At 43.3% G+C, this 9,003-nt stretch overlaps 1 non-coding gene across 1 annotated transcript; it reads left to right on the forward strand.

The window, feature by feature from the left end:
- Positions 1 to 1,887: 1,887 nt before the first annotated feature.
- On the forward strand, positions 1,888 to 2,006 carry LOC124790290. Its single transcript, XR_007016250.1, has one exon. It is a non-coding gene; the product is annotated as a 5S ribosomal RNA (ribosomal RNA).
- Positions 2,007 to 9,003: the final 6,997 nt, after the last annotated feature.

Below are 9,003 nucleotides of genomic sequence, written 5' to 3' on the forward strand. Positions count from 1 at the left end.
TCCACACGTTGGTCTTAGAAGTAATTAGTTCCATGGCTGTGGATCGTGTGCTGCTGCTGGAGTTACCCTCAGTTCGCTGTAACACCTTCATCAAGCTGAACAGTTCACACACTGTGAGGTCTTCCAGTTTCCTGTCGGTCTGGTCTAAAGCATCCTGTTTCCCGAAGACAATCATCAATTCTTTGAAGTGTGACATGATTTGGTAACGTCCTCCATGGAAATCGTTTGCAATATAGGTGCCTTGCTCTCGATTGTTGCATCGTGCCTCCATATATATAAGAGGCTTGTCAGCTAACTCGGTTAGTGTAATCAGCAGTCCAAGAATCCTTAATCATTAGCAGAGACTATCATGTCAACACAGCATAACATAAACAATAGTTAAGTAAGTTTTAATTCATAGACATGGACAATGCTAACAGAAATCTCCGTGTCGTAACTGGATGAGAGGCAGATATGTCAACATACACATGAGACGAAGAGAGTGTGGTACCAGAACTACCCTCTGTTTCTTTTTGAGTATGGATGAAAATGTATAACTTATCGTTCTGTGCAGTTGGGTGAAAACTGTAATCCGCTAACGCCAATTACTCCTAAATTTTATATTTTCTGCCTGACTTCATTGACCTGGCGTTTCAGAAGAAAAGTAGCAAACCAAAGTGTCTCAGTTGGTTGTGAACCAGTGGGTGAAGCACTCTAATATGGGCTTGTTGAGAATGGCGAATAAGTACTCCGGCTTTATTGTATCATTGGGATGCTCAAATTTAGAAAGCACTTCTGGTTTTGAGTGAGTTAGTAACGTGTATTTGTAAAATGTGGTGGGCCCTTAGTGTTATTTTTATTCATCAGTTCAAAGAAACACAAAAAAAAAACAGAAGACATAAAACAAGTTACTTAAAATCAGCATGTCTATGTACAAGTCCTAGAAATTTAGGCTACAGATAACCAAGAGTTGGCAATCTCGAGAACATTTGGAGATGCAGGGAACAGATCCTCCTCAGTTCAAATGTGTGTGAATTCCTAAGGGACCAAACTACTGCTGAGGTGATCGGTCCCTAGACTTACACACAAATTAACTTAAGAACTAAACACACACACACACACACACACACACACACACACACACACACACACACACACAGATGCCCGAGGAAGGACTCGAATCCCCGACGGGAAGAGTCGCGCGAACGGTGGTAAGACGCCCCAGACAGCGCGGCTACCTCCCGCGTCACCGGATTGTTGATGTTACACTTAAGTCAACTGACTTCAAGGTAACAGAGATCAGTACATGCTATGGAGAGATGGCGGCAAGTTCTATTCTGATTCTTACGAGCGATTTGTCCAACTGCATTGTCGAGAACCTACATCAGAATGGGACGGACTGTGTACCTCTTGTCAGTTTTACAGGTTTGGAGTGTCTACCCCAGTAAAAAGTAGTTCCTTTCCCATGGCTTTGTAGGTCGCGTGTCAGGGGAGATTCCGTGACTGCTTGGTTGGCCATTCTGCAGTAGTTCCGCCGACCACTGTGGCCGAGCGGTTTTAGGCGCTTCAGTCTGAAACCGCGCGACCGCTGCGGTCGCAGGTTCAAATCCTGCCTCGGGCATGGATGTGTGAGATGTCCTTAGGTTAGTTAGGTTTAAGTAGTTCTAAGTCTAGGGTACTGATGACTTCAGATGTTAAGTCCCATATTGCTCAGAACCATTTGAACCATTTGCAGTGGTTCCACTCGGATGCCCTGTGAGTAAAAGGTCTTCCTCCATGATATTGTCGCTGTGAACTCAATCTGAACAAAACGGTTATTTTCTTCAACAATTTACGCCATCATGAAGCTTTCTTATACACTATGCTTCGTAGTTACTAAATTTATTTCGACCTCACCATCCAATGATCGCCAACGGCCATACCATGTTGAGTGCACCGGTTCTCGTCCGATCACCGAAGTTAAGCAACATCGGGCGTGGTTAGTACTTGGATGGGTGACCACCTGGGAACACCACGTGCTGTTGGCTCCCTTTCATAGCCGGCCGAAGTGGCCGTGCGGTTAAAGGCGCTGCAGTCTGGAACCGCAAGACCGCTACGGTCGCAGGTTCGAATCCTGCCTCGGGCATGGATGTTTGTGATGTCCTTAGGTTAGTTAGGCTTAACTAGTTCTAAGTTCTAGGGGACTAATGACCTCAGCAGTTGAGTCCCATAGTGCTCAGAGCCATTTGAGCCATCCAATGATCCTGTATCTACGCAACATATTGGCGTGTCGGGAATACAGCAAAAAGTAATATTATTATATAAATTCGCAGGTTAAGTTTACAGGTCATTTAAAAATTCACTCAGTGTACTCACGATTGTGACCAACAGAACTCCTGCATGAAACTGGGAATGGATTTTTTATTAGTTGTGTAGTTGGATACATTTATTTTCAAGAGCTGGACGAAACATTCACGCAGGCCTCCTCACTTCGGTGTGAAACATCGCGGATAAGTCACACGTTTTAAATGTTTTCACGTTTGTACCAAGCTATTGGTACTACAAACACAGAAAGAAGTGAGAGAACAATGATAGAACAGGGCGTGTCGGACGGCCGTGCAGCTGATTACAGTGTTTGCAGCAGTATGCAATTCGAGTGCGCCGCTGACTGTGAACTGTTTTGTCGAGAGCGCCAAACGACAGGCACCAGCGGTGGGTCTGCGTGACCGAACTTGCCAGCCGGGGGTCGTACGTGACCTCCCGGCGCTCTGTCATTCCCTTGCGAGAACGCGTGAGGTGGCAGCATGCTGTAGGCTTAAAATGGGATATAAAGCACAGATTTCGATAAAAATTAACATGCCTGGGTGTCAGTACCCGGTGCATTAGGGCTTTAGCTGGAGTTCAGGGGCGTGGATCGCCATGAACCAGTTTTGTAACCACGATGTCAGGGGGGTCTGTAGCAACGTTGTGATCTACATATAAGTAATAATACACCCGTAGCAAGGAAAATGGAGCGTAGTTGCATTACATTAGATGATACTGACGGAAATCGATTAGGAAATGCGGACGCTAAAAGTAGTAGATGAGTTTTGTTGTTACAGGCGTTTGGGCAAAAACAGATTTCAGTCGACTCGGAGTGGATAAAAATAGGTCCTTCATTCTTTTGAAGGGCATCTTATACTATACTTCCTGCAAAATAATGGAAAGTTTAGGCAACGGTGATGGAGATGGATGGCGGCCAGGCGCCATTCTCTCCAAAGTAGACCACAATGGCTCAATAATGTACAGATCCGGTGACTGTGGTGACAATTCATCCCCGTGCTCACAAATCCAGTACTGGACGATGCGAATTGTGTGACTATGGGCTCTGCTGTCTTGTAAAAGATGATCGCCATTGGGGAACAAACATTGTACCATGGAATGTACCTGATCAGCCAAGACCGTCGCATAATCCTTAACTGGATTGTGACCTCGCGGAGTAGCCATGGGGCCATTGAAGATAACGATATGGCCGTCCAAATCATCAGCGAATTCCCGCCATCTTTCACTCTTGGGACGTAAACTCGGCCGGTAGTTGGAAACAGTGTGCAACAGGAATGATCCGATCCAAAGGCTTTCTTCCGTAGTACATGTTTTATGACATCGACAGCGCTATTTCCCGTTACGGGCATTTGCATCATTGATGAGTGTTGTTGGAACTGTAACTCGCTCTGCAATTCCCTGCTTCTTAAGGTCCCTTTGTTTTCTTTTGGTGCTCACGGGGTTCACTAGTGCGACAGTCAGTTCTGCAGTGACTTTTGCAGTTGTGATCCTCTGATTTTTCGTCAAACCCTCCTCACGATTATCAACACACGCTTTCGTTCACTTACCGGTGAGAAGGCTATGAGGCAGTGTGCCCGTGAAACCAGGTTGAATCGCCTAAGTGTGCAGCGCATTTGAGGACAGCTAAGTTTAAGTGCTGCATCCGAAGACAGCTACACGTAATGAACTAGGACGACCCAGATTGCAGAATCGAGTTCTGCGAGTAGTTTCATGGCGTGGTGCGCAACAATTGTTTGCAGGGATCGTTGTGTGGTCTAATGAAGTGCAGCTTAAACTCAGTGTTACAATAAACTACCGCAATTAGGTCTCCTGGGGCGCCACAAATCCGCACGTGAATGTGGACAAAGCCTCGAGTTTACCGAGAGTGGATGTATGGCGTGTATTGTCTCACAGGGGTTCGATTCGGCTGCTTTTCTTTGACGGCGCGATTATCGGTGAGGTGTACCTAGATAAGCTTGTGACATCCATTTTAGCTGCCATTCTTGAGTTATATGGGGACTTTTACTTTTAACAAGACAGTGCCCCACTCAACCACCATAATCGTGTAAATCAGCACGACAGATAGGCTGAAGGGGTGATCTCGCGTGTCCACATTCTCCGGACTTAAGGGGCTCCGGAAAGGCTCAAAATCATGAAAAGTTTAATTTTTACTTTTTTGCGTTTTCTGAATCTGCAGACTATTACTTTTTAATAGATACATAATTTATTCAATTCCGGAGACTACAACTATTTTAAAAAATTTTTTGAAATGTGTTCTACATGGGCGTGACCCACTGTGGCGCTGTTAAACTGCTGTCAAATGGTGTTATTATTAACGTCCGTGTTCATCAGGTACATTTTAGTGATGTGAGATAAAGTATGTGTTGTGGCTAACCTGTGATGGTTCAATATATATCGCTGGTGTGGTTGTCGATTGTTTCATGTTTATTTACTCTGTCGTTATCTCGAAAATATTCGTAATTAATTCTGTTTCTTGAGTCTCTGTTTTGTTGAAGTACAATAATGAGTAAAAGTAAAGTTATTAGAAATCCTCTGAAGGCTTTTAAGAAAAGGAGAAGTGTTGGAAAGCCAAAGGTATGTGTTATTACTGTAAACAATAAAGACGATAACCAAGTGAGTGAACCTATCCTCTCAAGTACACCTGCCCATAGCAGTCAAAGTGGGAAAGAAAATACTTCACAGAAGAAGTTTGGTTCAATGAGTGAAAACTATGAATGTTTTATGGGCGAATCGGATGTGAATGAAATATTTGATATGTCGGTTCTCAAAGGAATTTTTTCAAACTGTGTAAGATGTATTCATTGTAGTGAAGTTGGTCTGGCACTCTCCATAATAAAGCACGTAGGACTTGCTAGTGAAATACAACTGAAATGTGATAAGTGTTCATACATGACCACCTTTTGGAACAATGTTGCAGTAACTGCAACTGAAGAAAATGGTAGGAAAATCTACGAACACAACAACGAGCGATGCTTGCTCTAGACAAGGAACGCCTTCGGGCTGCAGACAGGGCTGTAAAGAGTCCAGAAATACAAGCAAGAGTAAACAGGAGGAGGAACAAGAGGAAGCTGGAGGAGGAGTTTGCAGAGGATGAAGATAATCCATCCTATGGACCTGGAATGCACTAAAAAGTTGATCCAATCTTTGTCGCTCTATTCCCAAAACTTTTATTTTCTCATACTAATTACATGTTTTCTAAGGATCTTCCAAACATATTTGTTTCAAACTTTCAGTAAATGTCACACAATACCTTCTGCATAATTTAACACAGCCTTTTTCCAAAAAACTGTATATTTTTGAATATATAAATAAAAATTGCAAAAAAATGTTGTGAATTTTCATTACAATTGAAAAAAAATCATCTTTAATAACTGAACTAAAATTTTGTAAAATCCCTGTGTTAAGTTGTAGCCCATATTCCAATAAATAATTTGTAAAAAGTTCAACTTCCTACCTCAAATACTTTGTGAGGAAAGATGTAATTTATAAGCGTTATTTTAACATTGCAAGTATAGGGCGTTCCGGAGCCCTTAATATCTCTTGGCCTTTATCAATGGGGAACACTAAAGGGTGGCGCTAATCGACAAAAACCACGCACATTGGGTGAACTTCGACAATGCGTCCAACATTCTTGTGCAGATAACCAATTGAACAAGTTGCATTCGGTAGTTCATGTAGCAGTTCAGTGGCATCGTCTGTGCAAGAATGTTCATGGTGACCACTCTCGGCCGAGCGGTTCTAGGCACTTCAGTCCGGAACCGCGCTGCTGCTACGGTCGCAGGTTCGAATCCTGCCTCGGGCATGGATGTGTGTGATGTCCTGAGGTTACTTACGTTTAAGTAGTTCTAAGTCTAGGGGACTGATGACCTCATATGTTAAGTGCTATAGTGCTTAGAGCCATTTGAAAAATTTGTGACCACTTTCGGCACCTACATTGATTTCAATAACTTGAACTTTAGCTACTCTTTCATCGAAAATGAGACAATCCGACAGCTAATCTCGAAGTTGTTAGCAACTAAACAGTGTATACGTCTGTATGTCATAATTAACGTTAACACTGTAATAAGAAACATGTTTTACGTTAAGTTACATCATTGTGCTGCACACAATAAACTGCGTACTTTCGACGTTTTCCTCTTGCCACATTCTCATGGGATAAAAGGAATACAAGTAATGTTATGAAATATAAAATTACCATGATACAGAACACAAAGAATCCACTTTCATAATCTTGGTCCAAACAAAAGGAATTGCCTTCGTCAAAGAAGTGAACGCATTTAGAACAGTGTGCGTGTTTGTTTGAAGAGAGGCGTGACAGTTGGATCGAGGCTGACCTAATGATACTGCATGCTGGCTGAGTGGCAAGCGGCTAGCGCGGTGCAATATCTTTCCAGCCCCACGTCACGGTGGCTTTAGGGGCGTTGGAAAATTCAACAGCGCACTCACGGTGGGGCCTCTACTTCGCGAGGTGAGGTGTGGGAAAAATGGGCTGCCAGGAACGAAGCAGTTACCTTGGCGCAGAGCTGCTCGGGCTATTGTTACTCCTGGTACACACCACACGATGAAGCGTTTCATTCCGTCCTGTTGCATTGTAGATGTGGTTGTGCAAATACACGAATGTGCGAGAAAGGTCAGTTTTAATACTATTAGGACGCTTCAACAGCTTCAAATATTCTCCTCAAGCAACTGCAAGGTGTGTTGCGAAGGGTACTTCGTAATGATAGTGTCAATTTTCTGCCCTGTTCTGTTTGATTATTGAGTGAGGGAGAGTGGCTGTGTGACATTTTGCGTACCCTATCTCTCTTATTTTATTCTCGTTTTGTTTGCGACTCAAATACGATACGATAGTGGCAACATAATTGTTGCGCAGTATTACTCGAATCCTGTTCCCTAAACTTAGATTAGATTAGATTTACTCTCATTCCAATTGATCGGTAGTGAAGAGGTCAGCACGTTACCACAGAGCTAGCGAAGAGGTATTGTACTAACAAGGGAACATTCCCATCGCACCCCCCTCAGACTTAGTTATAAGTTGGCACAGTGGATAGGCCTTGAAAAACTGAACACAGATCAATCGAGAAAACAGGAAGAAGTTGTGTGGAACTATGAAAAAAATAAGCAAAATATACAGTCTGAGTAGTCCATGTGCAAGATAGGCAACATCAAGCAGAGTGTGAGCTCGGGAGCGCCGTCGTCGCGTGGTTAGCGTGAGCAGCTGCGGAACGAGAGGTCCTCCGTTCAACTCTTCCCTCGAGTGAAAATTTTAATTTTTTATTTTCAGACTATTATTATCTGCCGTCCGTCCGTCCGTTGCGAGGTAACTGCGCCGTAGTATGATGACGCTATACCTAAAAAAACATCGAAACACATGACGTCAGTCGACTACAGCGCACGGAAGAGAGAGTATTCCTGCTAACGAGGCTCCCTGGCTGGCAGTTGACTGTTCGCTACTTTGTACGAGAGTGCATTAAATACGTGAGATGCATTCCGTGGGCAATATGAATCCAGCAAATATAGCTCGCGACTTCAATAACAATGTCAATGAATATTTTCCAAACTGTAAGGCATCGGAAAGTTCCTTAAGGGATCGTACGATTGTCGAACATTTGTACGATTACTTCCTACATTTGTTGATAAACAGTACGTGTGCTGATGATTGGCTGAAAATAAAAAATTAAACGACTCACTCGAGGGAAGAGTTGAACCAAGGACCTATGTTTCCGCAGCTGCTCACGCTAACCACGCGACCAAGGCGCTCCCGAGCTCACACTCTCCTTGATGTTGATTATCTTGCGCATGGACTATTCAGTCTGTATATTTTGCTTATTTTTTTCATGGTTCCACACAACTTCTTCCTGTTTTCTCGATTGATCTGTGTTCAGTTTTTCAAGGCCTATCCACTGTGCCAACTTATAACTAAATCTGAGGGGGGTGCGATGGGGATGTTCCCTTGTAAGCACTTCGAGAGCAGGTTTTTATTGTGAAAACATACTGGAAGGCAGACTCATAGGTTACAACACAACGGGCATACCGGAGAGAATTCAATGTGCGCAATGTTCCAACAAAGGCAACAATTTTATCGATTGTAACGAAGCTCGCGACAACTGGTGTACTAAACAGTATCGGTGATGAACATAGATCATCACTGAGTGCACAGGTTATTGCTGATGTTCGAAGACGCTTGGAGAACTCTCCGAGGAAACCGTTGCGTCGATTGAGCCAGGAGACAGGTATTTCATATGGGACATGTTAGAGAGCTGTGAAGAAATCGGCACTGTGACCATACAGAATTACATTGCAAGAAACAGATCATGAGAAAAGAATGCGTTACTGTGGGTGGTTTAGAGGTTTCTTATTCAACGTCCAGACATTCTCTCAGTAACTTGCTTTACAGATGAGGCATAGTTCCCCAGAATAAGATTCTCCAGTTGCCTGAGCCCCATTGTATTTGCACCACCTCTTGTACAGAAAGCTTTCTAAACTTGTTTCCTCTAAATTGTCGTTTCTTAAAAATGCCTTTACGTTTCGTCATTTTCAATAAACACAAAAAACACACGTAAACAAGCACTGCAAACGCAAGTATAACAAGTACTCCCAATCACACTTGAACAAAACTAACCGCGTGTTTGAAAGCATGTTGTTTACAAACAGCAGAAACAAAAGAATACCGACCGTTGCATTCCAAGGATAGCCAACACACTCAGGAGTAGACAAAAATCCCTA

The sequence above is a fragment of the Schistocerca piceifrons genome, chromosome 3, assembly GCF_021461385.2.
Source record: "Schistocerca piceifrons isolate TAMUIC-IGC-003096 chromosome 3, iqSchPice1.1, whole genome shotgun sequence".
NCBI lineage: Eukaryota > Metazoa > Arthropoda > Insecta > Orthoptera > Acrididae > Schistocerca > Schistocerca piceifrons.